The sequence below is a fragment of the Melospiza melodia genome, unplaced genomic scaffold, assembly GCF_035770615.1.
Source record: "Melospiza melodia melodia isolate bMelMel2 unplaced genomic scaffold, bMelMel2.pri scaffold_54, whole genome shotgun sequence".
Classification (NCBI taxonomy): Eukaryota; Metazoa; Chordata; class Aves; order Passeriformes; family Passerellidae; genus Melospiza; species Melospiza melodia.
The window spans coordinates 1,048,072-1,075,188 of record NW_026948798.1 but is presented as its reverse complement, the minus strand read 5'-3'; the positions used below and the strand labels follow the sequence as shown (position 1 = coordinate 1,075,188).

The 27,117-nt window shown below is 53.0% G+C and overlaps 1 pseudogene; it reads right to left on the bottom strand.

Annotated features, from left to right (window-relative positions):
• Positions 1 to 1,279: 1,279 nt before the first annotated feature.
• LOC134413835 (cell division cycle protein 20 homolog) lies at positions 1,280 to 25,139 on the bottom strand (annotated as a pseudogene).
• Positions 25,140 to 27,117: the final 1,978 nt, after the last annotated feature.

The window sequence follows — 27,117 nt, the reverse complement described above, 5'->3', positions numbered from 1 at the left end:
GTGTGTGGGGGGGGGGTGCTCTGGTAGGTGTGGTTACACACTCACTGGCCTTGGCAGAGCACAAGTCAGAACCTTTGAAGGTTCCAGCTGCTGTAAGGCTCAGGAGGCAGAGCTGGTGCTAGGCACAGTGTGGTACTGTGCTGAGGGAAAGGTGAAAATAGTTAATAATCCACCCTCAGCTAATCACTGAGGGCTGATGGGAGGCACAGGCTTGGTGGAGCTGCTCTGTACAGGCCAAGGTGCTTTTCAGCTGTGCAGTGTCCCCAGCAGCCCCTGGCAATGCTGGTGCAGCTGAAGGACAGGCTTGATGGGTCTGGTGCAGCCCTCCAACCTCAGACACTGCAGCTCCACCATGCAAAGCAGCATGGCTGAGCTGCTTGTTGGTCAGGTAAGGGCTCAAATATATTTCCTGCAACTTGCTCCAGCACAGTTCAGCCTGGAAAAAAGGCATTTTTCCAAGTGTAGGGGAGTCAAGCTCCAATAAATGTCAGCTGAGCCCTGGTGCTTGCTCCCCTGCATGAAGCCTCAGTGAGGCACCAGGGCCTCCTGTCAGCAGGAAGGGAAGGGAGATCAGAGTTGTTGGACGAATACGTGACTGAAGGCTGAGCACAGGATTGGTGGTGCTTTGTGTGGCTCTTGCATGACACCCAGGCTGGCTGTGGCAGTGTAAGCTAACCTTTTGTTTTGCATCAGGCTTTATGCCAGAGCCAGCCCCTTTCCAGCCTTTGGGGTGATTACAGCTGTTGCTCTGTATTTCCCTCCCTCCTTTTTTTTCCAACATATATTCTACTCCAGCACCATAGGCAGGCAGTGATGGCTGCCTGTAGCTAACAAGACAAACTGAGATCTGCCTGCAGAGCCATAGGAAGGTCTCCCTGGGCTTGTGAGACAGGCCAGGACAACACAAACTGAGGCCACAGCCATGCTGTGCTTTCAGTTGAGCCTGTGGTGGAGCTACTGTGCTTGTAGTCAGCATCTAGATGGGGCAGGTGACATATCTATCTTAGCTGGGACAGAAACAGAAGTACAGCCCTTGCACAGCATCCTTCTGCTAGGCTGTGCTAAGCTCAGGGGCCTGTAAACTGGCCCTTAATTCCTAGGTCTCCACTCCTTGCCCAGATCCCCAGCCTCAGGGAGAAGGACTTGGGTTTAGGAGCCATGGCTTTTTCTTTCATCAGACTCCATTAAGAAAAAGTCAAGTTAAGCAGTTCATTAACATTTAAAATACTGTACAGTGTGTAAAACCAAATATCCCCCTCCCCACAACAATCCCGTGCTCTCAGCAGATGCTCTGGTGAGGAATACTGCTTTTGGTACTGTTTGCCTTATCTTTCTCCTTCTTCTTCTTTATGGGATCCATCTCAAAACAGCGCCAGAGCCGCAGTGTTTCATCAGCAGCTGCTGAGGCCACTGTTCTACCATCAGGGCTCATGGTCAGGGTCAAGATTCTATCAGTATGACCTGAGGAGGAGAAAGAATGTGCAGTCAGGGCTGAGCTGATCACCACATGCACATTTACTCCTGTATGCTCCCATGAGCCCTGCCAGCTTGCATAGCTGTCTCCCCACTGGCTGTGGCAGCATGATTTCAGACCCCAAGCACACACTTGGATCAATGGTATCTCTTCCACAGCCCTGTGGGCATGCTTCACTCCTAGCAGCATGGCCCTGGATACTATCCTGTATCAGTGATGCTGCAGGCTCAAACCAAGGAGTGCAGCTGTCTTCAACCTCTAACAGCCCCCCCACCCAGGCCCTGTCCACCTATAGTAGGAGTCTTAGTATCTGTAAGTAAATGAAAAGGGGGAAATATAGTAGGAGTCTTAGTAAAATATCTGTGGAGAGTATTATTAATAATTGGTTAGCTGAGAAAGGCCATACTGACATAATGCCGCTGGTTAAGCTGAAGGAGGAAAGTCAGCAGTCAGCAAGCTGAAAGGAGAGGTCAGCAGTCAGTGACCTTGCTGCAACATGAGGATAGGGAGTAGAGATTATTCCTGAATATATCCTGAGAATATGTAGAAAGTATCAAAAGTAGAACCATAGGAATGCAGAAGTAGGCATAGGTGCTGATATGTAACTGACCAATCTTGAGCTCAACTTTTGCAATATGTATGAAGCTCATTATGAACTGTATTTAACCTGCTGTACTGATCAATAAAATTGGGCCTGTGATGATCTAATTGATGTCCTGGTCTCCTTCTGTCGACAAATGGTGGAGAATGCGGGCAACGCCGAATCTCTGCCCTTTGTTCTCGGATTAAAAGAAAAAGGGGATTACGCCACAGTCGAGGAAGTTGGGTTTGGGTCCTTGCAGTCGGGATGGTGCCAGAATTTGGAGCACCCTTGATGATCACAACGGTGAATCAAGCCAATATGTGTCGCAGGAGCCTGGAGAGCTGCAACAGCACGCGCTGATTAATAGGTATGGATAGGCAAGCGGCATACGATTTATTCGCCGCGTATTTAGAACGGCGAGGAATAAAAGGGATAGATTTAAAAAAGGAATTACCAGGGTTATTAGCCTATGGCCATGCTAAGGGTACCTTTTCTAACCCTCATACAGTCCATGAGCTAGCAGAGTGGAAGAAGTTTGGGGAAATACTGTGGGATACAGTGTTAGACGATGGTAAGTCAGCAAAGAAATTAGGAAAGTTATGGCGGGTGGTGTATAACACGTTACTTCAGCAGGTCTCTGAGAGAAAGGCAGCAGAAAGGGCGACAGAAGCTCCTAAGAGGAATATAGGGTATGGTCGTGAGGATGATCCCCTGGCACCTTCTGTAACTAAGATACTTATGCCTAAGAGTCCCCAGCAACGTGGTGTGGAGGATTTCCCTATAGGCACAGTGGAACCATCTGCACCTTTCCTGTCAGAGGGGGAGGGCGAGTTGGATGGTGGGGGTAAGAGCAAACCAGCTTTGCCTCCGCCACCAACTTCAGGCGGGTCGGATGGTGGGGGTGGGAGCAAGCCAGCTTCGCCTCCTCCGCCAGCTTTGCCTCTGCCGCTTCCCCTCAGTGAGCTGGCTCCGGTTACGGCTTCGGCGAGGGGGCCGATTCCCCCGCACGAGCCGGCTCAGGTTTCACTGTCAGCTCCAGCGGGGGGGCCGATGCCCCCGCGCGAGCCAGCCTCTGCTCCACTGCCTTCCCCGCGCGAAAACTCGGTGTCTGCACCAAAGCGCCAGCAGCATAGCACCCTTAAAGAGTCAGATCCCATCCCAGGGGCACACCGTGATCCATGGGGGGAGATGGCTAAACAGAGGAGAGAAGCTTGGGCTGCTTTGGCAAAAGAAGTAATGCAAATGGGGGATGGTGAGGCGGTGGAAATAGCTTCTAGTCTTGCATGTCCAGTCACATACACACCACAGTATGATGCACAGACAAATATCTGTATTGTACATTGAATATCTGTATATAGGCCTTGCTCTGATAAGCCCTGGTTGTTTTTGATGGGCTGCAGCTGCGATGTCCTTAATTGGGCTGCAGCTGTAGCTAGTGAAGATAACTGGGATAAAAGAGGCTGGGCTTGGCCAGTGAAGCTGAGCTGACAAGGAGCCCTGACGAAGAAGGAGCAACAAGCAGGAGAAGAAGTCAGAGCTGTGAAGAACTGGCCCCAATAAGTATCACCGAGAAGGTACGAGACTTTAGAAATATGATTGCGACAGTATGGGACTTTAAAAATGCAACAAGATAACAACATCCACCTACCTTACAGCTCTGCAACCTTGGTCATTATTGGATACTTCCATATAACCAGCTGATTCTGTGCAAAGCCATGGCCTGAAATGAGCTCCTTGTAGTTTGTTGACCATAGGATAGAAGAGACCTGCAAAGAGGCAGTAACACAGGTGAGACAAGGTGCTTGTGCTGATGCTCACCACTCGGAGGCGAGCATGGTCCCCCTCCTTCCCTGTGCCTCTGGGCCTGAGGAGCCAGCAGCTCTGTGTAGGTGTGCTGCCAGAAGGTGTTTGTCTCCAAGCTGATGTTCATCTCTCACCTGGGAACGGGTATCAACAGACCTGAGGCAGGCGCCAGAACACACGTTCCGGATGCGGATGTGTCTGTCTCTAGTGCCACCTCCAGTGGCTAGAACATTCATCTGCCATGGGCACCATGCCACAGCTTGAGAGAGGAGAGTTCATTTTAAAACATACAAGAGACAACCTGCACCCAGCCAGTGCTGCCTGCCTGCCTTGCACACACATATCCGCCCGTGGCAGCTCTGTGCTCACCTTGACAGCACCCTGGTGCTGAGTGAAGGTCTGTACAGGAGCAAAGTCTCCCTCCCCACCTTGGGTGCATGGCCAGACGTTCGCCAGATTGTCATTGCCACCACTGGCCAGGCAGCAGCCATCCAGAGACCATTTGAGTCCGCATACCTCGTGTGTGTGGCCAGCAAGGGCGGCCATGTGATGCTCAGCCACTCGGACATCGTGGTGATGGATGTGCCCAGTCTGTGCACCACTGCAGAGAGAAGAGAAGGCTTGCAGGGTCAGGCTGCACATTTTCACCCAAATCCATTTTTGTTGTTGCAAGACTGCTATACCTGCCACTGGGTTTCAACCAGTGTTACCAGCAACACGGGTCTGTTGGTGTGAGTGAAACACCCACACAAGCTCTTTACAACTTCAGCACAAATTGCAATACAGGAAAGAGGCCTTCTCCTCACAGCCCCAACAGGTAAGGCTGAGTAAGAATCCCAAGCCAGGACAAACTTCTCTCTGCCATCCCTAACCCATGCCACACATAGATTGATGGATAGGAGTTTGCAACAACTGGAAACTGCCCTTGACCCACTGCTTTACCTGGAGAGGATGCAGCTGTTCCAGCTGAGGGTTCCCACACAGGCACAATGGCTGGTCATGGTTCGGAGATGTTTCTGCTGCTCAACGTCCCATAGCTGGAGAGGCAAAGCAAAAAGTTCTTCAGAAGAAACCCAATCCTGTTTCTATGCCCTAGGAACCTCACTGCAAAGGCTCTGGCATTCAGCTTTCTCAGTAAGGCAACAGAGAAAGTGTGTATCTCATGACTATAGCACAGAAGGTAACACTACGTATCAGAAAACCCCCAAACCAAACCCTGCCTTGCACACTGGGCAGTTCCACCCCACACCAGGGAAGACAAGTCAGGTGCATGGCATCCTTCCTCTGCCAGCCAGGGTTTTGTCCCCAGTTCTGTCAATCCCTAGAAAACACCTCTAGTTTTACTCTTGCATTCACCTGAACCTCAGCACTACTTGTGCCAACAGCAAGGTAGTCTCCATCTTTAATCCATGACACAGAGGAAATGTAAACATCTGGATGCTCCATCTGCAGCAGGGGGATAATCTCCCTAGTAGTGTGATTCCACAGATAAACAGTGTCATCCAGAAGCACTGCCAGGAAGTTCTGGGAGCTCCAGTCTATGAGATTCAGTTCTACAATTTGAAAGAGCAATGCAGGTCACACCATGCTTGGCTAGAGAGCCCTGCCCTTCACCCGTGCTGCTGCAGCAGGTGTGGGTGCACATGTGCACACACACACGTGCAGGTGAGGGGCAGCCTTCTGAGTGTCACTATGCCCAGCTGCTGGGGCCAGGTTCCCTGCTCCAAGGCATCTACACAGTGCCCTAGACCACTGTCCCGCTAAGGCCACACAGGGACACTCCAGAAGGGGTCTGTGCTAGCCTGGGTACACCAAATAATACAGACAGCCCAGTTACAGTGTCCTAGGAACATCAATCCAGTGCAGAATGTTCTGGATTCCCAGCACGCAACCCTGTAGCCTACTTACAGTAGTCGTTGAACATCTCTGGTGCATCCAAGACCCGTTCTGGCTTTGAGGGAATATTTCTGCTATTCTTCCTGCTGAATCCAGGTGCCATTTTCTGACTGTAGAGCACTTTCAGGTTATTCTGATAGCCTGTGTGCAGGGGAACAGGTTTGTTAACCTGAGTTAGTTTCCTCCCAGCTGAGTGCTGCTCACCCACCTAGGAATCCCTTGGAGTGAAAATGAAGTTGTAAGAGAAACACTCACAAGCCTGCAGTGCACTAAAATCACTGGCAGTATGAACTGCTGAACAGGGGTGAGCTACAATTTCCTCATTCATGGAAACAAATTTAACAAACACTTGGGTTTTTGAATCCCATTATATTTAGTTGCAGTTTAAGCTAGAAAGTGCAGAGAGTTTGGTGCTCTTACAGACTTCATGAAGGTTTGGAACCTGCAGTACAGGTGACTGTCACCGACATCTTTTCATAAAAATCCTTTCTTTAGGATTTTTCTCCCTTCTGAGAAGCTGTGGCCTCAGCAACAAAATGTAAACAATGGTTATCTGCTGCTGGGGAATGCAACAGGTGGATGCGTGATTGGTCTCGGGTGAATGTTTGGATTTACTGACCACTCACAGCAGAGCTGGGTCTCACCCTCTGCTGAGACACAGCCCTTTGTTTATTCATTCTTTTTCTATTCTTAGCTTAGCTAGCTTCTGAGAACTTTCCTTCTATTTCTTTTAGTATAGTAACAATGTAATATATATCATAAAATAATAAATCAAGCCTTCTGAACATGAGGTCAAGATTCTCATCTCTCCCTTCACCCTGAAGACCCTTGCAAGCCCTGTAACAGGTGACCAACTGGCAGTCATAGCAACTCTCCTAAATAAATTCACTGTAACTGTTATGCCCTCCCTCGACCTCAGGAACCTTAAGAAAGGAGACTCCAGCCTGTACAGCTCTCAGAAACCAGTTGATTTCTCCTGTGACCACACACAGAGCCTCTGTGTTGCTGTTCCCCTGACCTGATCTCTCCTGCTGATTCAGCTCACACGGAGCCTGTATCACACCTTCTGGAGCATTCTGTGGTTTTCCTCTGAGGTGGAGGATCTTTGCCTCTTCTACATCAAAACCATTCAGATGCACTGCCTGGGCTTTCTGTTGCTCCTACAGAGACAAATCACCCTCAGTGCAATGCATTGAAAACAATTCCCACACTGCAATTTAAACAGACACCTAAGTCCCCTTCTCTTAGAATCTGAAGATGTTTGCCTGTGCTGCAAGGGTCAGTCACACAGAGGCAGGTCAAAGCAATTTTTCCTCAGACTTTCATACATCATCCTGCTCACATTTTCACACAATGGCAAATTCAGTGTTATTGCCAGTGGGAAAAGCCACAGCCACAAAGCGACCAAATTCTTCATAAACAGATTTCAGAACACAGTGTAAAACATTCCAGAAGTGTTCCCAGTGGAGACATTGTCCTAGAATAGCTACCACCAGCAGTTTCACTTTGCATAGGCTTACAGCTTTGTGTTTTTGTGGCCTGCTACATTTTAACACCTCATTAGTCAAAAGCTAAATTTTGCTTCCAGAAGCAGCATAGGCTTAGAGTGCATGGCAGTATCTACAGCTTCAGTCTCATCCTAGGCTCCTGAAGCCCAGAGCTGCAAGTAGTGATGGCTGGGACTTGTCAGTCCCGTGTGCCCACTTGATAGAACCTATTGTTCACTGCTCTGTAAAGGGGCAGGAAGGAGTAGCGGTTGTTGAAGTAATTGTAACTTAGCAACATGCTCACCTTCTTGGTAGGGGAATCCTCAGCAGGGTCATTCTCTTTGCTTAGGAGGAAATTTGCCATCTCCATCTGCATGGTGCTGCGTTTGGGAATGTAGCGATCCCCCCCGGCCTTTGTGGGGTAGCTTTGAATTTTGGATCAAGATTTACCTGCATTCACATATGAAAATATTGTCTTACAGCTATTTAACAGCCTGTATTAGAGCTTTCATGGGAGTAAACCCAACACTCTTCCACATCACACCCACCAGACAAGTAGGACTAGTGCAACAATTCCAGAGTCCAGAGATAAGGGGAAGATACAGAAACGCCCACAGGATGTAAAGCTGTCAGCTGACAGTCCCGCCCACACTCATCCTGGCATACAGCTGTGTGCCAGCAAGGCTCAGCTGGGCGAACAGCAGCTGGCCAGCCCCAGTGCTCAGAGCTCTGCCCCTCATGCTGGCAAGGAGGTGGGTGGCTGTCAGGAGCACAGCCCACCTCCTCCTGCCTGAGCAGCAGCCGGTAGGGCAGCGTGGCAGGGAGCCCAGAGCCCCGTGGCTACGGACAAGCAGCCTGGGCAAGGCTCCCGCACTCAACCTCTGCTGCTGGTGGCCGGCGCTCACCGGCTGTCGTGGACAGCGTCTTGCTGGAACTGTGGGAGCGACTGGCTGGCTTCATGGGCGACACGCCGACGGGGCTGGGCCCGGGGCCGCTCTCCTTGGCCTTGCGCTGCCATCGCACAGGCGGCGCGGTCGGGATCAGCGTGTCCAGCTTCAGCAGCCCGTGCAGGTCCGCCTCCAACAGGAACTGCGCCGTGGTCTTGCGGGCAGGCGGCGTTGGCCGTTCCCACCGGCCGGGCTGAGCCTACTCCGACAGCCCCGCCGGCCTCCCCACCACCGGACCGTGCAAGCGCTCCGGCTGCTCCTCCCCACTAAGGGACACCCCCACTCTCCCCAGCCGCTCCTCGGGACACTCCGTCAGCCGATACGCCCTCCCTCTGCTCCTCGGGGGTCCTTGATCAGCCGGCACCTCTTCCAGCCGCTCTTTGGGGCTCTCTCGGATAAGCGACATTCTCCCTTCCCCTGCCTTTCAAGGGCAATCTCGTCCCTGCTCTTTCTCTTCCCCACTGTGCTTTCCTCTGCCCTGTGCCCCTGGGGCTGCTCTTGGCCAGGCAGCCTCAGTGGGAGCCAGCACTGGCTGCAGCCCCAGCGGGCCCCCCAGGCCAAGGCCCAGCAATTAGGAGGCCAATGAAAGCTCTGGGCAGCAGCAGAACCCTCAGCAGAGTTCTTTAAACAATCATGGACTGGCCACACCTACACTGCAGCCTCACTGGGAATGTTTCCTATGTAGAGTAGACTTTCAAAAAAAGCTGTTTGAGGGAAAGGTGAACAAAACACTCACTGTCTTCTCTTCAAGTAAGTCCAAATTTGGACAGAGCATAAGATGAAGATCAGCTCCAAAACAAGCAGGCCTGCTAGGAAGCCCAGCCAGCAGCCTGTTCCCTGACAGAAACCCCTTCCAAGGCCCTTCTGGGCATCAGGAACATGTGCTGTGGTTCCTGCTGCACCTGTGGGAGCAATGGGGAGCGTCAGCCTGTGCTGTGCTGCACTGCTGAGCTGGCAGCACGGTGGATGCGGGCAGGACGTTCTCCGTTTCCCCCAGAGCTGGGGCCTGCAGGCACCTTGTCACCCCTTGGCACAGGCTGTGCCACCCAACAAAGCCCAGCAGGCCGGAAGGAGAGCCTGGGGCCAGCAGGAAGCTGAGAGAAGGCCCTGCTCTAGAACTGAGGGAGTTCCACCAGAAGCAAACAAAGATGGTAACTTGAAGAGATGCCTACTGTGCTCAAAGTTTGTCTGAGAACACTAAGACGTGAGCTTGTCAAAAATCCCAGGAAATATCTGGGAAAAGGTTTTATGTATGTTGGTTGTGACTAGGTACAAAGCTCCTGCGGGAAAAGAGCCTCTGCAGCAGGCCGGCTGGCTGAAGGGGTCTTACTTCTTTCTAGAATAAAGATTACCACTCAAATGAAATTTTATTTTTTATTGTATGAGGGGAAAATATTTTCCAGAACTTTAAAACCAGTTTCAAAAATACAGATGTGTTGTGGAAAAAGGAATGAAACACATGGGGATTTCTCCCTACAAGAGATATTTCTAAATATTTCTAAAAATGAAAAGTGAAGACAAAATGACGTCATTTTTTTGGATTCTAAAGCTACTTAGAAAAATCTTTAACTACTATAGGAATTGGGAAGAAATATTTGGAGGTGTCTCTCTACAGAAAACGATTTTGAAATATTTCTGCAAATTTCTAATATCTAAAAGTGAAAAATTCAGAAAATGGGGTTGCTTTTTCTCAGGAGCCCCATGCTGCTGCCTGCCCAATGGGCTCCCCCAGCCCTCGGGACCCCGCCTCTGGTCACAGCAGCCCCTGCCTGGCTCCTGCCTGCCCACACCGTGGGCATCCACGGCTGCTCCTGGCCATGGAGCTCAGCCAGTGCTGCTGCCAGCTGGGCTTTGCTGCTGCTGCCACCCAAACACTGGGATGACGGCACCTTCCCTGTAGTGCAACAACAGAAGGGGCCATCACCTGGCCTGGCAGAGAGCAGGGTTAACTTCAGTGTTGTTTAGATGGCAGGGCCAGGGGGCTCAGGGGCAGAGGAAGGGACATGTTGGGCTTAGGAGAGGCTGGATGGTGCTGGGCTGCTCCTGGGGTCTATAGAAGTAGTCGAGACGGCACAGAGGAGGATCAAAAGAAAGATGGAAGTAGCTTGGGGATATACATAAGGAGAGGAGGTGTCAGTGGGATCTCCAGGAGAATAGGAGATTTCCTTGTCGATGGCTGTTCTGCAGTCTTCTTCTCAGAACTCTTGACAGGGATGCCCAGGCCCTTCTAACTGCTGGAGGAGGTGCTCCTGCTGTTTGGGTGTGAGGTGCAGCCACTGTCTTACAACTCTTCTCCAGAGGTGGAACTGTGGAAAGAGGAGGTGGCTGAGGCCCCAACTGCCAGTGGCACACAGGGACCCTCCTGCAGAGATGGCCCAGAGCTGGCAAGGCTCCCCAGCACGGCTGGAGCTGCTGGCTCAGCTTGGCCCAGCTGCACAGCTGTCCCTCAAGGCCCCGGCCAGCAGGGCACGGCTCTGGGCAGGCTCCCTGGCCAGGAGCGGGCCCCAGAGCGCCTCTGCCTTTCAAGGGCAATCTCGTCCCTGCTCTTTCTCTTCCCCACTGTGCTTTGCCTCTGCCCTGTGCCTCTGGGGCTGCTCTTGGCCAGGCAGCCTCAGTGGGAGCCAGTACTGGCTGCAGCCCCAGCGGGCCCCCCAGGCCAAGGCCCAGCAATTAGGAGGCCAATGAAAGCTCTGGGCAGCAGCAGAACCCTCAGCAGAGTTCTTTAAACAATGATGGACTGGCCTCACCTACACTGCAGCCTCACTGGGAATGTTTTCTGTCTGAAGTACAATTTCAAAAGTAGCTTTTTGAGGGAAAGGTGAACTAAACACTCACCCTTTTCTCTTCCAGCAAGTCCATATTCGGACAGAGCATAAGATGAAGACCAGCTCCAAAACAAGCAGGCCTGCCAGTAACCCTAACCAGAAGCCTGTTCCCTGACAGAAACCCCTTCCAAGGCCCTTCTGGGCATCAGGAACATGTTCTGTGGTTCCAGCTGCACCTGTGGGAGCAATGGGGAGCGTCAGCCTGTGCTGTGCTGCACTGCTGAGCTGGCAGCACGGTGGATGCGGGCAGGACGTTCTCCGTTTCCCCCAGAGCTGGGGCCTGCAGGCACCTTGTCACCCCTTGGCACAGGCTGTGCCACCCAACAAAGCCCAGCAGGCCGGGAGGAGAGCCCGGTGGCAGCGCAGCTTCCTGGGCACATGTCCCCTTTCCCCGGGGCTGTGAACAAGCTCCAAAGGCACCTCCAGCTTTGGCTGCTGCTGGGCCATGCAAGGGCAGGCCCTAGTGGAAGAGCTGCAGCCACACAGCCCTGCCAAGGGCTGAGCCCCGCTGAGCCCGGCACAGCCATTACCTTCTGAGCCTGTGCCTGTGCCTGTGTTTGGCTTGGCTTTCCTTCCTGCAGCAGGGGCTGCCAATCGGCCTATGCTTCTTTGGGGAAACAACTCCTTCTGTCCTGCCTTTTGGCCTATCACTTGAGAAACAAAAAGTACACCTTAAAAGACGGAACTGTTCTCCATTGCTTTGATGGCATGTTCAGGACGTCTTGCTTATGCACATTCTGGTAAAATCAACAAATCATCTAGGCTTTTTCCGCTGGGCCAGGGCCCACCTTCCTCCATAAAGCTGCCAGTGCTGAGCAGAATTTGTGAGTGGATCATGCAGGGCGAGGGCACACACGGCCATGGCTCTCTCCTGGCACCTGCAGCGATGCCCCCCTGGCCGAGGTTTGGGCTCTGAGCTGGCAGCTCTCCCAGGGGAAAGGCCTTGACCTACCCTCACCATCTCCCCGAGGCTCAATCCTGAACGTGGGCTGGGAAGCCAGATCACCTTTAGCAACAGGCTCAGCTGCAACGAAAGGCAGGACAGAACAGCTCCAATGGCACTGCTGAAGATTCTCCTTCAGGCCCGAGTGCCAGTGAGGGCACCTGGGTGATTGGTGCCCTCCAAGGCACTCCCTTGTCTCTGCGTTCCACGCAGGAGCAGGGCCAGCGGGACCTCGTGCCTGCAGTGGCCCCACACTGGGATGGAAGGAGCCCCTTGCGGGGCAGTCAGGGGCAGAAAGGACTCCCTGGAGCTGCCAGCAACTCCAAACCCAGCCCCAGGCAGGGCGAGGCCTTGGCAGTGGCAGCAGAAGCAGCTCGGGCTCCCTGGGGGCAGCAAAGGAGCTGAGAAAGGCTCAGCCCTGGGGCACAGCCCTGGGCCCAGCCCCTTCCCTCTCTGCTCTTCTCTGTGGCTGCACAGAGCACACAGAAGGACACAGTGCCATTGCACACAGGAGGAGGAGGGACAGCTAAATGCCCCTTCCTCCCACTGACAGTGATCCTGTGGGATCACTCAGGGATCCAGAAGGGAGCAGGGCAAGGTTTCCAGAACTGATCAACCTTCAGAGGAACTTAAGGGAACTGGCTCGTACGTGAGCTCTTGCCACGCTGACACGGATTATTCTGTCAGGAAAGGTACATTCAGAACATGCCTCCAACATCTGGCAAGGTCTTCAAAGCACCATTCACCAGCATTTCCAACTAATCCAAGTCATGATCCCAGTCGAGAAGGGAGCACAGATGTTACAGAACCATTTCCATGGTGTGCTGGGATCCCCTTCTGCCTTGGGGAATGGGGCAATGCAAGGGGGTGGGGTAAGGCTGTGGGAGCCTGTGCCTCCTGGTCACTCTCCATGCTCTTTGCAGGTCCTGTGCCACATGCCTGGAGGGGCAGCTGGAGCAGCCCAGGGCCCTGGGGCTCTCTCCCTCCCACACGGGAAACCCTCACTAAATGCTTGGGCAAATCTGCAGTGCCACAGCTGTCACTCCCAACCTCCGTCCCTCCCTCCTGCTTGCCCACCTGCCCATGGAACAGCTCCCACAGCCCACGGGCACATAGCCAGGCCCTCTCAGGACACACTGGAGCCTTGCTCTCCCCCTCTGCCCTTTCCCCACCATGGGCACCCCGTGCAGCCGCTCCCAGGTTTCGGGACGTGTCTCCCACGGAGGGAGCCCAGCAGGACAGCTCAGTACCCGAGTGCCCTGAGCCTGCTCGGGATAATTCCTCTGGACTGTGCTGATCTTGTCTGGGCTGTGCCCGCAGTGCCAAGCAGCAGAGAGGGCAGCTCAAGCCTCAGCGGGGCTCAGGCCCAGAGGCAGAGCAATTACCTCCTGTGGCTGTGCCTGGCATCGTCTCACTTCCTGCAGGAAATGCCACCTTCCATAGAGCCCCTCTGTCCATCCCTTGAGAAAGGAAGAGGCACAGCTGGATCAGATGGAATCATTGCACATCCAGGAGGTGGCCTCTTCAGGAGGCAATACTTGTCCAAGACATGGGTAAGGATCAGGAAAATCCTGATCCCCCCAGGCCTTTGGGGCTGGCTATGGCCCTCCCTCCTCCAAGCAGCCACATCTCAGGATGTGACTGGGGACCGGGAAAATGCAGGGGATCCCTAGTGAGTTTGGGCTGCCTGTCAGCTGATGTCCATTGCCTTTCTGCAGAGGCTGGGGAGAAGCTGCAGCCAGGCCAGGCTGGGAAACAGCCCTGCAGGGCATGGAAGCAGCAGCGGGGCAGCAAGGCTGCCATGGATCCCTTCCCGCTGTTCTGGGCACGGTGTGTCCAGATGTGCAGCCAGAGCCCTCGGCTGCTGAGCCCCAGGACAAGGCTTGGGGAAATGCTCTCACCATTCCCTTTGAGCAGTTCTGTCACTATTCGTTTCAAGATGTTGTTTGCATCATGGGGTTTCTTGTGTCCTGGGGCTTTGTTCTTCCCTCTCAGAGGACCTTAACAGAAAGTAGTTCCATTTCCTAGGAATGGATGCCAGAGAAGCAGGGCTCAGCCTGTGGGGTCAGCAGGGACAACACTACTCACCCCAGCGATGGGAGCCAGGCTTCTCTGTAGGAATCAGCAAAGGGGCAGGAAAAGTCCTCCCTGCAGACATATCTGTAACACAACAGTCACAGTAGCTTGTATAACCTGGTTGCTCTGAAGTTGTCAACAATTATTACTGTGTAGGACAGTGAGAACATACCTGAAGGAGGCTTCAAAGGCTTCAACACTTTTCTCAACCAATCTAATGGGGAAGCCTTTCGAGCAACCTCATCTAGAACAGAGCACAGATGAGAACATTTTTCATGGTGTGTTGGGATCCCCTTCTGCCTTTGGGAATTGGGCACGGCAAGGGGGTTGGGTACGGCCGTGGGACCCAGATGTAAATGGGCAAGGTCAAACTGCACAGGGGCCTCAGGAGCTCTGGGCAGGCTCCTGGTCACTCTGCACCCTCTTTCCATGACCTGTGCAATATCCATGGTGGGGCGGCTGAAGCAACCCAGGGCCCTGGGAGCTCTCACTTCCACAGCTGCAACTCTTGCTAAATCCCTGGGGAAAACTGCAGCAGGCAGTGCCACAGCTATCACCCTGTGCCCTCCGTCCCTCCTGCCCTTTCTCCCTCCCTTTCTACCTACTTCTGTCTCTCCAACCATCTTTCCCCTGGGACAAATCCCCCAGCACACTGGCACATAGCCAGGCCCTCTCAGGACACACTGGAGCCTTGATCTCCCCCTCTGCACTTTCCCCACCATGGGCACCCCGTGCAGCCGCTCCCAGGTTTCGGGACGTGTCTCCCACGGAGGGAGCCCAGCAGGACAGCTCAGTACCCGAGTGCCCTGAGCCTGCTCGGGACAATTCCTCTGGACTGTGCTGATCTTGTCTGGGCTGTGCCCGCAGTGCCAAGCAGCAGAGAGGGCAGCTCAAGCCTCAGCAGGGCTCAGGCCCAGAGGCACAGCAATTACCTCCTCTGGCTGTGCCTGGCATCCCCTCCCTTATTGCAGAAGAGGCTGTCCGTGAGCCACTGCTTCCTCCAGGAAAAGCTTCTTTCTGCACAGCCTCTCCATCTGCTTATGGAGAAAAGAAAAGAGAGAGCTGGATCAGATTGGGCTCTTCCCCATTGGAGAGGTGGCATCTTCAGGAGGCAATGCCTCTCAAAGACATGGTTAAGATTCAAGAAATCCCTTTCAACTTTTTGGGTAGGCCAGGGCTCTCCCTTCTCCATATAGGTGCCCCTTCTGATTTGCCTGGAGATGGGAAATTGCAGGGCATCTCATGCCTGTGTTGCGGTTTGGTCTGCCTGTCAGCTGATGCCCAATGCCTTCCTGCAGAGGCGGGGGAGAAGCTGCAGCCAGGCCAGCATGGGAAACTGCCCTGCAGGGTGTGGAAGCAGCAGCGGGGAGCGAGGCTGCCATGGATTCCTTCCTGCTGTGCCGGGCTCAGCGTGTCCAGATGTCCAGCCAGAACCCTCGGCTTCTGAGCCCCAGGTGAAGGCTGAGGGAATGCACCCACCTTGTCCTGCCTGCTGCATTTCCTTCAGCATTTCCCTCATTTGTTCAGATGGCTCATGGGGTTTCTTCTGTCCTGTAGCTTTGTTCTTTCCCCTTGGAGGACCTTAGAGCAACACGGTTCCATTTCCCATGAATGGATGCCAAAAAAGGAGGGCTCAGCCTGTGGGGTCAGCAGGGACACACTACTCACCCCTGCGACGGGAGCCTGGCTTCTGTATAGGAATCATCACAGGGACAGAAAAAGTCCTCCCTGCAGACACATCTGTAACACATCAGCCACAGAAGCTTCTGCCATCTCTGCTCAGCTGCACGGGCACCACTGAGCCTCAGGAGCGGTGAGTGCACACACGTGCATGGCTCTGTCCTGGCACCTGCAGCGATGCCCCCCTGGCCAAGCTTTGGGCTCTGAGCTGGCAGCTCTCCCAGGGGAAAGGCCTTGACCTACCCCCACCATCTCCCAGAGGCTCAGGCGTGGATGTGGTTTGGGAAGCCAGATCACCTTCACCAACAGGTTCAGCTGCAAAGAAAGGCAGGACAGAATATCACCTGTGGCACTGTAGGAGATCCTCAGGCTACAGTCAAGGCTCAGCCCTGGGGCACAGCCCTGGGCCCGGCCCCTGCCTGTTCTACTCTTCTCTGTGACTGCACAGAGCACACAAAAGGACACAGTGGCATTGCACACGGGAGGAGGATGGACAGCTAAATGCTCCTTCCTCCCACTGACAGCGATCCTGTGGGATCCCTCAGTGCTCCAGAAAGGAGCGGGGCCAGGTTTACAGAATTCTTCAGCCCTGACTTAACGTTAACAAAAATGGCCGATGGGTGAGCTCCTGCAACATGGACACTGATTATTTTGCCAGTAAAAAGGGAAATTCAGAACTTGCCTCTGGCGTTTGCCAAGACATTCAAAGTGTCATTCACCTGGACTTCCAAATCTTCCAAGGCGTGATCCAAATCTAGAATGGAGCAAAGACCTGAACCATTTCCTTTGTGTGCTGGGATCCCCTTCTGCCTTTGGGAATTGGGCATTGCAAGGGGGTCGGGTACGGCCGTGGGGGCCAGGTGTGAATGGGCAAGGTCAAACTGCACAAGAGCCTCGGGAGCTCTGGGCAGGCTCCTGGTCACTCTGCACCCTCTTTCCATGCCCTGTGCAACATCCATGGTGGGACGGCTGAAGCAACCCAGGGCCCTGGGAGCTCTCACTTCCACAGCTGCAACTCTTGCTAAATCCCTGGGGAAAACTGCAGCAGGCAGTGCCACAGCTATCCCCCTGACCCCTCCGTCCCTCCTGCCCTTTCTCCCTCCCTTTCTACCTACTTCTGTCCCTCCAACCGTCTTTCCCCTGGGACAAATCTTCCAGCACATGGGCACATGGCCAAGCCCTCTCAGGACACACTGGAGCAGGGTATGCCTCTCAAAGACATGGTTAAGATTCAGGAAATCCCTTTCAACTTTTGGGGTGGGGTAGGGAAGGGCTCTCCCTTCTCCATATAGGTGCCCCTTCTGATTTGCCTGGAGATGGGAAATTGCAGGGCATCTCATGCCTGTGTTGCGGTTTGGTCTGCCTGTCAGCTGATGCCCAATGCCTTCCTGCAGAGGCTGGGGAGAAGCTGCAGCCAGGCCAGGCTGGGAAACAGCCCTGCAGGGCATGGAAGCAGCAGCGGGGCAGTGAGGCTGCCACGGATCCCTTCCTGCTGTGCCGGGCTCAGCGTGTCCAGATGTCCAGCCAGAACCCTCGGCTACTCAGCCCAAGGTGAAGGCTGAGGGAATGCACCCACCTTGTCCTGCCTGCTGCATTTCCTTCAGCATTTCCCTCATTTGTTCAGATGGCTCATGGGGTTTCTTCTGTCCTGTAGCTTTGTTCTTTCCCCTTGGAGGACCTTAGAGCAACATGGTTCCATTTCCCATGAATGGATGCTGCAAAAGCAGGGCTCAGCCTGTGGGGTCAGCAGGGACACACTACTCACCCCTGCGACGGGAGCCTGGCTTCTGTATAGGAATCATCACAGGGACAGAAAAAGTCCTCCCTGCAGACACATCTGTAACACAACAGCCACAGAAGCTTCTGCCATCTCTGCTCAGCTGCACGGGCACCACTGAGCCTCAGGAGCAGTGAGGGGATCGCGCAGGTCGAGGGCACACACGTGCATGGCTCTGTCCTGGCACCTGCAGCGATGCCCCCCTGGCCGAGCTTTGGGCTCTGAGCTGGCAGCTCTCCCAGGGGAAAGGCCTTGACCTACCCTCACCATCTCCCAGAGGCTCAGTCATGGATGCGGTTTGGGAAGCCAGATCACCTTCACCAACAGGTTCAGCTGCAAAGAAAGGCAGGACAGAACATCACCCATGGCACTGTAGGAGATCCTCAGGCTGCAGGCAAGGCTCAGCCCTGCGGTACAGCCCTGGGCCTGGCCCCTGCCTGTTCTACTCTTCTCTGTGACTGCACAGAGCACACAAAAGGACACAGTGGCATTGCACACGGGAGGAGGATGGACAGCTAAATGCTCCTTCCTCCCACTGACAGCGATCCTGTGGGATCCCTCAGTGCTCCAGAAAGGAGCGGGGCCAGGTTTACAGAATTCTTCAGCCCTGACTTAACGTTAACAAAATGGCCGATGGGTGAGCTCCTGCAACATGGACACTGATTATTTTGCCAGTAAAAAGGGAAATTCAGAACTTGCCTCTGGCGTTTGCCAAGACATTCAAAGTGTCATTCACCTGGACTTCCAAATCTTCCAAGGCGTGATCCAAATCTAGAATGGAGCAAAGACCTGAACCATTTCCTTTGTGTGCTGGGATCCCCTTCTGCCTTTGGGAAGAGGGCACTGCAAGGGGGTTGGTTAAGGCTACGGGAGCCAGGTGTGAATGGACAAGGTCAAACTGCACAGGGGCCTGGGGAGTTCTGGCCTGGCTCCTGGTCACTCTGCACCCTCTTTGCAGGCCTGTGACACATCCCTGGCGAGGAAACTGGGGATTCCCAGGGCCATGGGGGCTCTCTCCCTCCGCAAGAGGAAACCCTCCCTAAAGGCCTGGGGAAAACCATCCCCAGCACTTCCCGGGGAGCAGGGAGCGCTGTCCCGGGAAAGGGGAGCCAGGCTGCCAGCTCACGTGCTCGCCACGCTGGCAGCGGAGCAGCCTGGGCAGCCCTGGCCGGCAGGGCCACGGCCAGGAGGAGCAGGAGGAAGAGGCGCCGAGCAAGGGCCATGGTGCCTTGCCCTCTGCCAGTCCCGCAGCTCTTGCTGCCACCACTGTCCTGACAGTGCTGTCCCAATGCCAGCACCACTGCTGCCACCGCCGCTGCTGCCACAACAGTTGTGCTCAAGGACTGAGTGCTCGCTCCTTGTGCTGCTCTGCAATCACTGGGTCTGGCACCTCTGTGACCTCAGAGCCAACTGTGACCTCAGCCTGCTGTGAGCCCTGAGCCTGCTGTGACCTCATGGCCTCATCTGTACCCCCAGAGTGTGCCTGCATCTGTACAAATGGACTGCCTTGATTGTGTTTGTGTATCCCAGGTCCATTGCTCAGCAAAACCTTTATTGTCACCTGCTGACATTGTGGGTCAGACTGTGTCCATGGAGATGCTCTTGATGGCTTCCCTCTTTTCCTGGGCTTGCCACTGGAGGAGGTCCAGGCCCAGATGATGCCAGGGAAGGAAATGTGCCCTCAGCCCAGGGACGCTCAGCATGGGCTCCCCCAGCCCTGGGGACCCCGCCGCTGGTCACAGCAGCCCCTGCCTGGCTCCTGCCTGCCCACACCGTGGGCATCCATGGCTGCTCCTGGGCACGGAGCTGAGCCAGTGTGGGTGCCAGGTGGGCTTTGCTGCTGCTGCCACCCGGACATTGGGGTGACAGCTCCATCTCTTTATTGCAACAGAAATGCTGGGCCGAGCTCTGCCCACCTTCAGTAGGGGCCAGAGATCAGGGCCAGTGCCTTCAGGGGGAGAGGACCTTGTTTGGGTAGTGGCAGCACCTGCACAGCAACAAGTTGGTAAAGCAACTGTGACGGGGGCATTGGGCATAGGCATGGCGATGGGGAATGTCTGGAACAGGTGTCCCAGACTGAGGCGTTTGGCCGGTCCTGTGAAGCTGCAGATGGACGCCTGTTGAGACAGGAGGTTGCTGAGCTCCCAGTTCCAGCTGGCACACAGAGACCCTCCTGCCCAGCAGGAGATTCCCACTGTGCTCAAAGTTTGCCTCTGAAGTCTGAGAGGTGAGCTTCTCAGAAATCCCAGAAAATATCAGGGAAAAGGTTGGTTGTTGTCACGCAGTAAGAATGTCCAGTCGGAAAAGAGCCTCTCCAGTACGTTGGGTGCCTTGTGATGACTTAGTTCTTCTTAGAGTAAAGATCACCAATTAAATTCAGTTTTAGTTTTTATTCTGCAAGTAGTAAAGTGTTCTACCTTTTTCAGAATTCTACAACTACTTTGAAAAATCCTGAACTCCTGTGGGAAAAGGAAAGAAATATATAGGGATTTTTTTCTACAAAAACTGTTTCTGAATATTTTGAACATTTTCTGCTATGTAAAAATCCTGAACAATTTCTGCTATGTAAAATGAAGACAAAATGGGGTCGCTTTTTCTCAGGAGCCCCGTGCCCAGTAGCTGTCTGCCCAGCCCTGGCTGTGCCCAGACAAGCAGCTCTGCCAGCGCTGGTGGTAGCACACAGACACCCGAGCTGAAGGCCAAAGATGTTGGTGGACTCAGGCCCTTCCCTGGCAGGAGGGCTGCACCTCCTGGCCTGGCTGGACACCAGGGCCAGCACCTTTGGGGACAGAGGGTCCTCTTCTGGGTGGTGGAGGCAACAGCATGTCACCAGCAATAAGCTGTTAATGCAGCTCTGGGGAAGGGACAATGGACACTGGCACAGAGATGCAAGATGACAAGTCCAGTTGATTCTAGAAGTGTAAAAATGTTCAAAGTTATTCTGAATTCTAAAACTACTTTGAAAAATCCTTACCGACTATGGAAAAGGGGGGCAAATTTTTGACGATTTCTTTATTAAGAAAAAAATAAACCCTACCTATTTCTAAAAGTTTCTAATTAATAAAATGAAGAACTAAGCTAAAATATGGTGTCTCAGGAGCCCCATGCTTGGCCACTGCCTGCCCACCCATGGCTGTGCCCAGACAAGCATCTCCGCCAGTGCTGGTGGTAGCTCAGGGACACATGAGGTGAAGCCCAAAGACGTTGCTGTACTCAGGCCCTTCCCTGTCTGGAGGGCTGCACCTCCTGGCCTGGCTCTAGAGCACAGCCAGCCCCACTAGGGACAGAGGGTCCTGTTCTGGGTGGTGGTGGCAACAGCATGACCCCAGCAACAAACTGGTATTGCAGCCATGGCAGGGACAATGGACACCGGCACGGGAATGAGAGATGACAGGTCCAGTTCTCCCTGGCTGAGTTATTTGGCCAGTCTTGTGAAGCTGCAGAGGCGCTCCTGTGAAGAGAGGAGGTGGCTGAGGCCCCAGCTGCCAGTGGCACACAGGGACCCTCCTGCACAGCAGGGCCCAGAGCTGGCAAGGCTCCCCAGCACGGCTGGAGCTGCTGGCACAGCTTGGCCCAGCTGCACAGCTGTCCCTCAAGGCCCTGGCGAGCAGGGCACAGCTCTGGGCAAGCTCCCTGGCCAGGAGCGGGCCCCAGAGCGCCTCTGCCTTTCAAGGGCAATCTCGTCCCTGCTCTTTCTCCTCCCCACCGAGCTTTGCCTCTGCCCTGTGCCCCTGGGGCTGCTCTTGGCCAGGCAGCCTCAGTGGGAGCCAGCACTGGCTGCAGCCCCAGCGGGCCCCTCAGGCCAAGGCCCAGCAATTAGGAGGCCAATGAAAGCTCTGGGCAGCAGCAGAACCCTCAGCAGAGGTCTTTAAACAATCACGGACTGGCCACACCTTGTCGTGGCTTGACCGGAAATGGGACATCTGGGATATGTTGTTTTGCTGTGGTTACCAATGGGTGTTCGGATTTTAAGATGAGCACCTGGTTTGACCAGTGGGGTATTGTATCCGCCTCTTGAGAGTACAAACCCAAGGAGTTAAAAGCAGGGCTCTTGTCCTTCAGAGCCCTCTTGGGATTTCTGATGTGAAGGGTTGGGCCTGCCTCCCCCGGCCCAGTTGCTGGCTGGGCTGGGGGAGGGGAAAGCCACGAGGCCCATGTACGGTAGGCCAGGATTCGGTGGAAGGGTGGGGGAGCATCGAGCGACCTGTTTACCCCCCCCCCCCTTTTTTTTGGAGGGGAAGAGAATGCAGCCTGTGCTGGAACTTTTACTGTACGGCTGGGAGGAGAAGGGCGGGGGGGCTGTGAGCAGCCCAGCCGCCTGGGAGAGCTTTTAACTCTTGTGGATAGTGAGAACTTCACGGAACATTACCTTTCCTAGGAAAGGGATAAGAGTGGAAGATGAAGGAAGAAACAGGCCAGTAAGGGGGTCTGGCAAAGAGAAAGAGAGATGTTGAAGGAATGGGGGAAGATGGAATGGCAATTTTGCTGGACTCTTTTGTTGTAGAGCCATGGACGGTTTCCTGGTGATACAGAGGCTGCATTGCAGGGGGAAGCAGAGGCTCGGAGCCAGGAGAGTTTGGTGTTGAGACCCCTCGGCCCCAGGGGTATAGAAGAAATGGGGGGGACAAAGGTCCCAGAGATGAGAGTGTGCTCTGCTTGGAACGAGACGAGGCATTCTTAAAACGGTCCACCCTGAAAGCAGGCCTCTGCCTCATCCCATGCCTGGTGGTGAGAGCACCTTGGCAAGGAAAGGAGATGTCACAAGATAGCAGGACTCCGGGCAGTGGTAATTGTGATAAGAAGTCCGTGGCACAAGGAAGGACTCCGTCTACTCTTCATAAGCTGAAGATTTGATTTTCTAAAGGGTGGTACCAGACCGAGTGTGGATAATTTTGGGAAATTAATTGTACTGGGATCTGGAGGAGGAGGGGGAAGTGTTACTGTGTAGTTTTCATTCTCCTTGTGTTTTTTTTTTTTTTTTTTTTTTTTGTGTGTAGTTTAGTAATTGTGTGTAGTTTAGTTAATAAACTTTTCTTTATGTTCAAGCAGGAGCCTGCTTTGCTTATTCCTGCTCACATCTCACAGCGGATATCAGGTAGAAGGTATACTCATGGGGGCTCTGGCTTTGCCAGGCCTAAACCATAACACACCTACACTGCAGCCTCACTGGGAATGTTTCCTATGTAGACTTTCAAAAAAAGCTGTTTGAGGGAAAGGTGAACTAAACACTCACTGTCTTCTCGTAAGTCCAAATTTGGACAGAGCATAAGATGAAAATCAGCTCCAAAACAAGCAGGCCTGCCAGGAAGCCCAGCCAGCAGCCTGTTCCCTGACAGAAACCCCTTCCAAGGCCCTTCTGGGCATCAGGAACATGTGCTGTGGTTCCAGCTGCACCTGTGGGAGCAATGGGGAGCGTCAGCCCGTGCTGTGCTGCACTGCTGAGCTGGCAGCACGGTGGATGCGGGCAGGACGTTCTCCGTTTCCCCCAGAGCTGGGGCCTGCAGGCACCTTGCCGCCCCTTGGCACAGGCTGTGCCACCCAACAAAGCCCAGCAGGCCGGAAGGAGAGCCTGGGGCCAGCAGGAAGCTGAGAGAAGGCCCTGCTCTAGAACTGAGGGAGTTCCACCAGAAGCATACAAAGATGGGAACTGGAAGAGATGCCCACTGTGCTCATAGTTTTTCTGTGAACACTAAGACGTGAGCTTGTCAAAAATCTTAAGTAACAGGGAAAAGGTTTTATGCATGTTGGTTGTGACTAGGTACAAAGCTCCTGCAGGAAAAGAGCCCCTGCAGCAGGCTGGCTGGCTTAAGGGGTCTTACTTCTTCCTAGAATAAAGATTACCACTGAAATGCAATTTTATTTTTTATTGTATGTGGAGAGTTTAGTTCAAGCATGGCTTAAAGAAAAAGGCCATGAAGGCATACAATTGAGAGAAAAGTAAAAGGTAGTTGCAAAGCAGTTCCAAAAGCAGTTCCCAGCCTGATTTCTATCAACAATTAGACTCTCTCAGGCATCACTTTATAAACAATAAGGTTCTCAGGCAGTCTTCCCATAACAAGCAAAACACCCTCTCTGGGAAAAGATGGCACCCTGAGAACAGATGTGGAAATTTTGGGAACCTTTCATATCACAGTGGGAACACTGGGTTTGTTTTGTGTAAACAATTAATGGTATTGTAAAACAAAAGGATTGGTTAGAGTTTTCTCTGTTAGCCTATCATGAACCTGGATTTTGGAATGTTCATGAAGTTCGTTAGCACTGTTATTTAAAGTGACTGATCGATCAATAAAGTTGAGTTCGATGCATTAACGGATGGTTGTTCTCCCTTCATCTCAACAAATGGTGACACCGGACCATGATAGCGAACACCTCGGGGATTGCGAACACCACAGGAGGTGAGGACTGGTTCAGGTTCCGAAGCAGCCGGAACGGCAATAAGCGCGAATAAACAAAGCGGAGGAAAACCCGCCGAGACGCGCCGTGCCCTAGGCGACCGTATAAACGGGCCTGGCTGATATGTGCGGCCGGAAGCCTTGAGGAGCTGCAAAGTGCGCACTTATATAGGTATGGAAAGGCAAGCCGCATATGAACTTTATATTACTTTCTTGCAAAAAAGGCAAATTAAGGGAATAGACTTACAGAAAGAATTACTGGGTCTTTTGGCTTATGGTTTGGAATGGGGAATTTTTGTGAATCCCCACACAGTTCATGAATTGTCGGAATGGCATAAATTTGGTGATATATTATGGCAGGTTGCGTTAGATGATGATAAAACTGCTAAAAAGTGGGGTAAATTATGGCGGGTCGTTAATACTGAACTGTTGCAGTTTCAGGCTGAAAAAAGGGCTGCCCACCAGGCTACTGCCGCTCATGATCGTAACAAAGAGTACAATCAAGACAGGGAGTTTGATACGGAGTCAGGAACTCCTCTTGGCCCCGCTACGAGGACGGTTTTATTACCAGCCTCACCAACTCCCTCTGCGAGCCAGGCTGCGAGCCAGGCTGTGAGCCAGGCTATAAGCCAGGCGCCGCAGAGTGCTGCATTACCCGCTTCGCCGCCTCCCTTAATGAGCCAGCCCCCCTTAACGAGCCAAGCTCCACAGGGTGTTTTATTGCCTGCTTTGCCACAGGCTACATGGAGCGCCTCTGAGTCTCCTGTATCTGCTGTATCGTAGCAGCCGGGGCCAAAACTGCATACTCTGTTCCCGAAAAGCAGTCAGTCGGTCCCTGGGTCAGAAAACGATCTAGCGGCAACGATTGCAAGGGAAAGACGAGATGCGTGGGCTGCCCTGGCCAAGGATGCAATGGAAAAGGGAGACCAAGAGCTGATAAGCATGGCGAGCGAACTGGCTTGTCCGGTTATTTTTACTCCTCAGGCCGGAGGCAGTATACAGGCGACAATCAGTGCTTTAGACTGGAAAATGTTATCTCAATTGCGAGCTACTGTTAGTCAGTTTGGATTTAAAAGCGAACCAGCCAAGCAAATGCTCAATTATATTTTTGACACCAGCATCCTTCTCGTAATGATTGCCGTGGCATAGTTAAACTAATCTTTACCCAACATCAACAACTGCTGTTTAATGCTCACTGGCAAGCGCTCGTTAACGAGTGCGTGGCAGTTCAAAGGCAGCAGGGTGACCCCCTCCATGGCGTCACTGTTAATGAACTTATGGGTCTGGGACCTTTCCTTCGCACTGAGGCACAAGCCTTAATAGGTCAGGAGAAGTGCCGGGAGGCAATGAGGTTAGTCAGACTCGCAATAGAAAGGGTAAAGGAACCAGGAGGGATACCAGTATATATGGGAATTAAGCAAGGCAGAGAGGAATCATTTGGCGCTTTTATTGATAGAGCTGCGGCTGCAATTGAGAGAGCTGGAGTAGCAGAATATATGCGCGGGGCCCTCCTCAAACAGTGTGAGATTCAAAATTGTAATTCCGCTACTAGAAACATACTTAATACCTTAGGTGCAAATTGGACTATAGAGGAGGCATTAGAGAGGATGGCTCTCATACCAACCGGGCAGCAGGCTTTAGTGGTAGACGCAATTAAACAGTTAGGAATAGGCTTGCAAGAACAGGCAAAGTCCTCTCAGAGTCAGGTGTTAGCTGCTGTTGCACCTCTCCAAGCGTCAGCCGCATTTGCAGCATCAAATAAAAGGGGCCGCGTGAAATGTTACCGATGCGGAGGCATGGGCCATGTACGCCAGGAATGCCAGGCTGTAAGAATCTGGTGCGAAATGCCATATGGACAATTATAATACGAGCGCTTGTAGAAGGAGGTCGGGAAACTTCTCCAGGAGCGCGTATTCTCTCAGCAGCCACGCCCAGACACAAATTGCCGCTGCAGCAACAACACCCCCCCATGCCTCCAACCCTCCACAGCAGGGAGCCTCCAACCCTCCGCAGCAGGCAGCCTCCAACCCATCGCAGCTGGGAGTCTCCAGCCCGCCACAGCAGGGAGCCTCGGCATGGACCTGGCAGCCGCAGTAGACGTAACGTTGATGACTCTGCACCCGCAAAAAATCGCTACAGGGGTCCAAGGACCTATTATTATACAGAACAAAGCGGTGGGTGCGCTACTATTTGGGAGATCTTCTGCATCTATGTTAGGACTGTTTGTTTTGCCTGGCGTTATTGACGCAGATTACACGGGAGAGATTATGGTAATGGCTTACACCCCTTTTCCTCCTCTTCAAATAAACAAGGGACAAAGGATTGCTCAGCTGGTACTGCTTGAGCAAATGACGAAAGGAATACAACCCATAAAAACTCAAGAGAGGAGAGACAGTGCTTTTGGTTCCACAGGAGGACTTACCTTGTTAACTTTAAATCTTGCCGAGAGACCCAAGAAAAAAGTAGAAGTAGAATTTAACGGACAGAAAAGGTCATTTTCAGGTCTGCTGGATACTGGAGCAGATTCCAGCATCATTAGTCCTAACTGCTGGCCTCATCACTGGCCTTTGCAGCCGGTAGCCACTGCAGTATCCGGGATAGGAGGATTTACCCTGGCTAGCCGCTCACTCCCCATTCAAGTTTATATCAATGGGAAGCAGCTGATGGCGACTTTTTCGGTGGTGCAGTTACCACCTACTGTTCAATACCGTATAGGTCGGGACATTATGGTTCAGCTAGGGGTTGTTTTAACAAATGAACACCCTTTGGAGTAAAAGCCATTGCTTGGGCTTTCCCAATTTCCATTACCTGGATCGTTGACTCTCTGGTATGGGTTAAGCAATGGCCTTTGAAAGGGGAAAGTCTGCAACACGCAAATCAGCTCGTCTCAGAACAGTTCCAACAGAGACACTTGCGTTTGTCTACCAGCCCCTGGAATACTCCAATTTTTGTAATTAAAACGAAGTCAGGAAAATACAGACTGCTCCATGATTTGCATGCTGTTAATGATCAGATGGAACCTATGGGCTCATTGCAACCTGGATTACCTAACCCAGCCATGATCCCGATGGATTGGCCTTTGCTGATTATTGATCTCAAGGACTGCTTTTTTACTATTGCCCTCCACCCGCAGGATATGCGACGGTTTGCTTTCACATTACCTGCGATTAATAAAGAAGCACCAGATCAGAGGTTTGAATGGACGGTTCTTCCGCAGGGCATGTGCAACAGCCC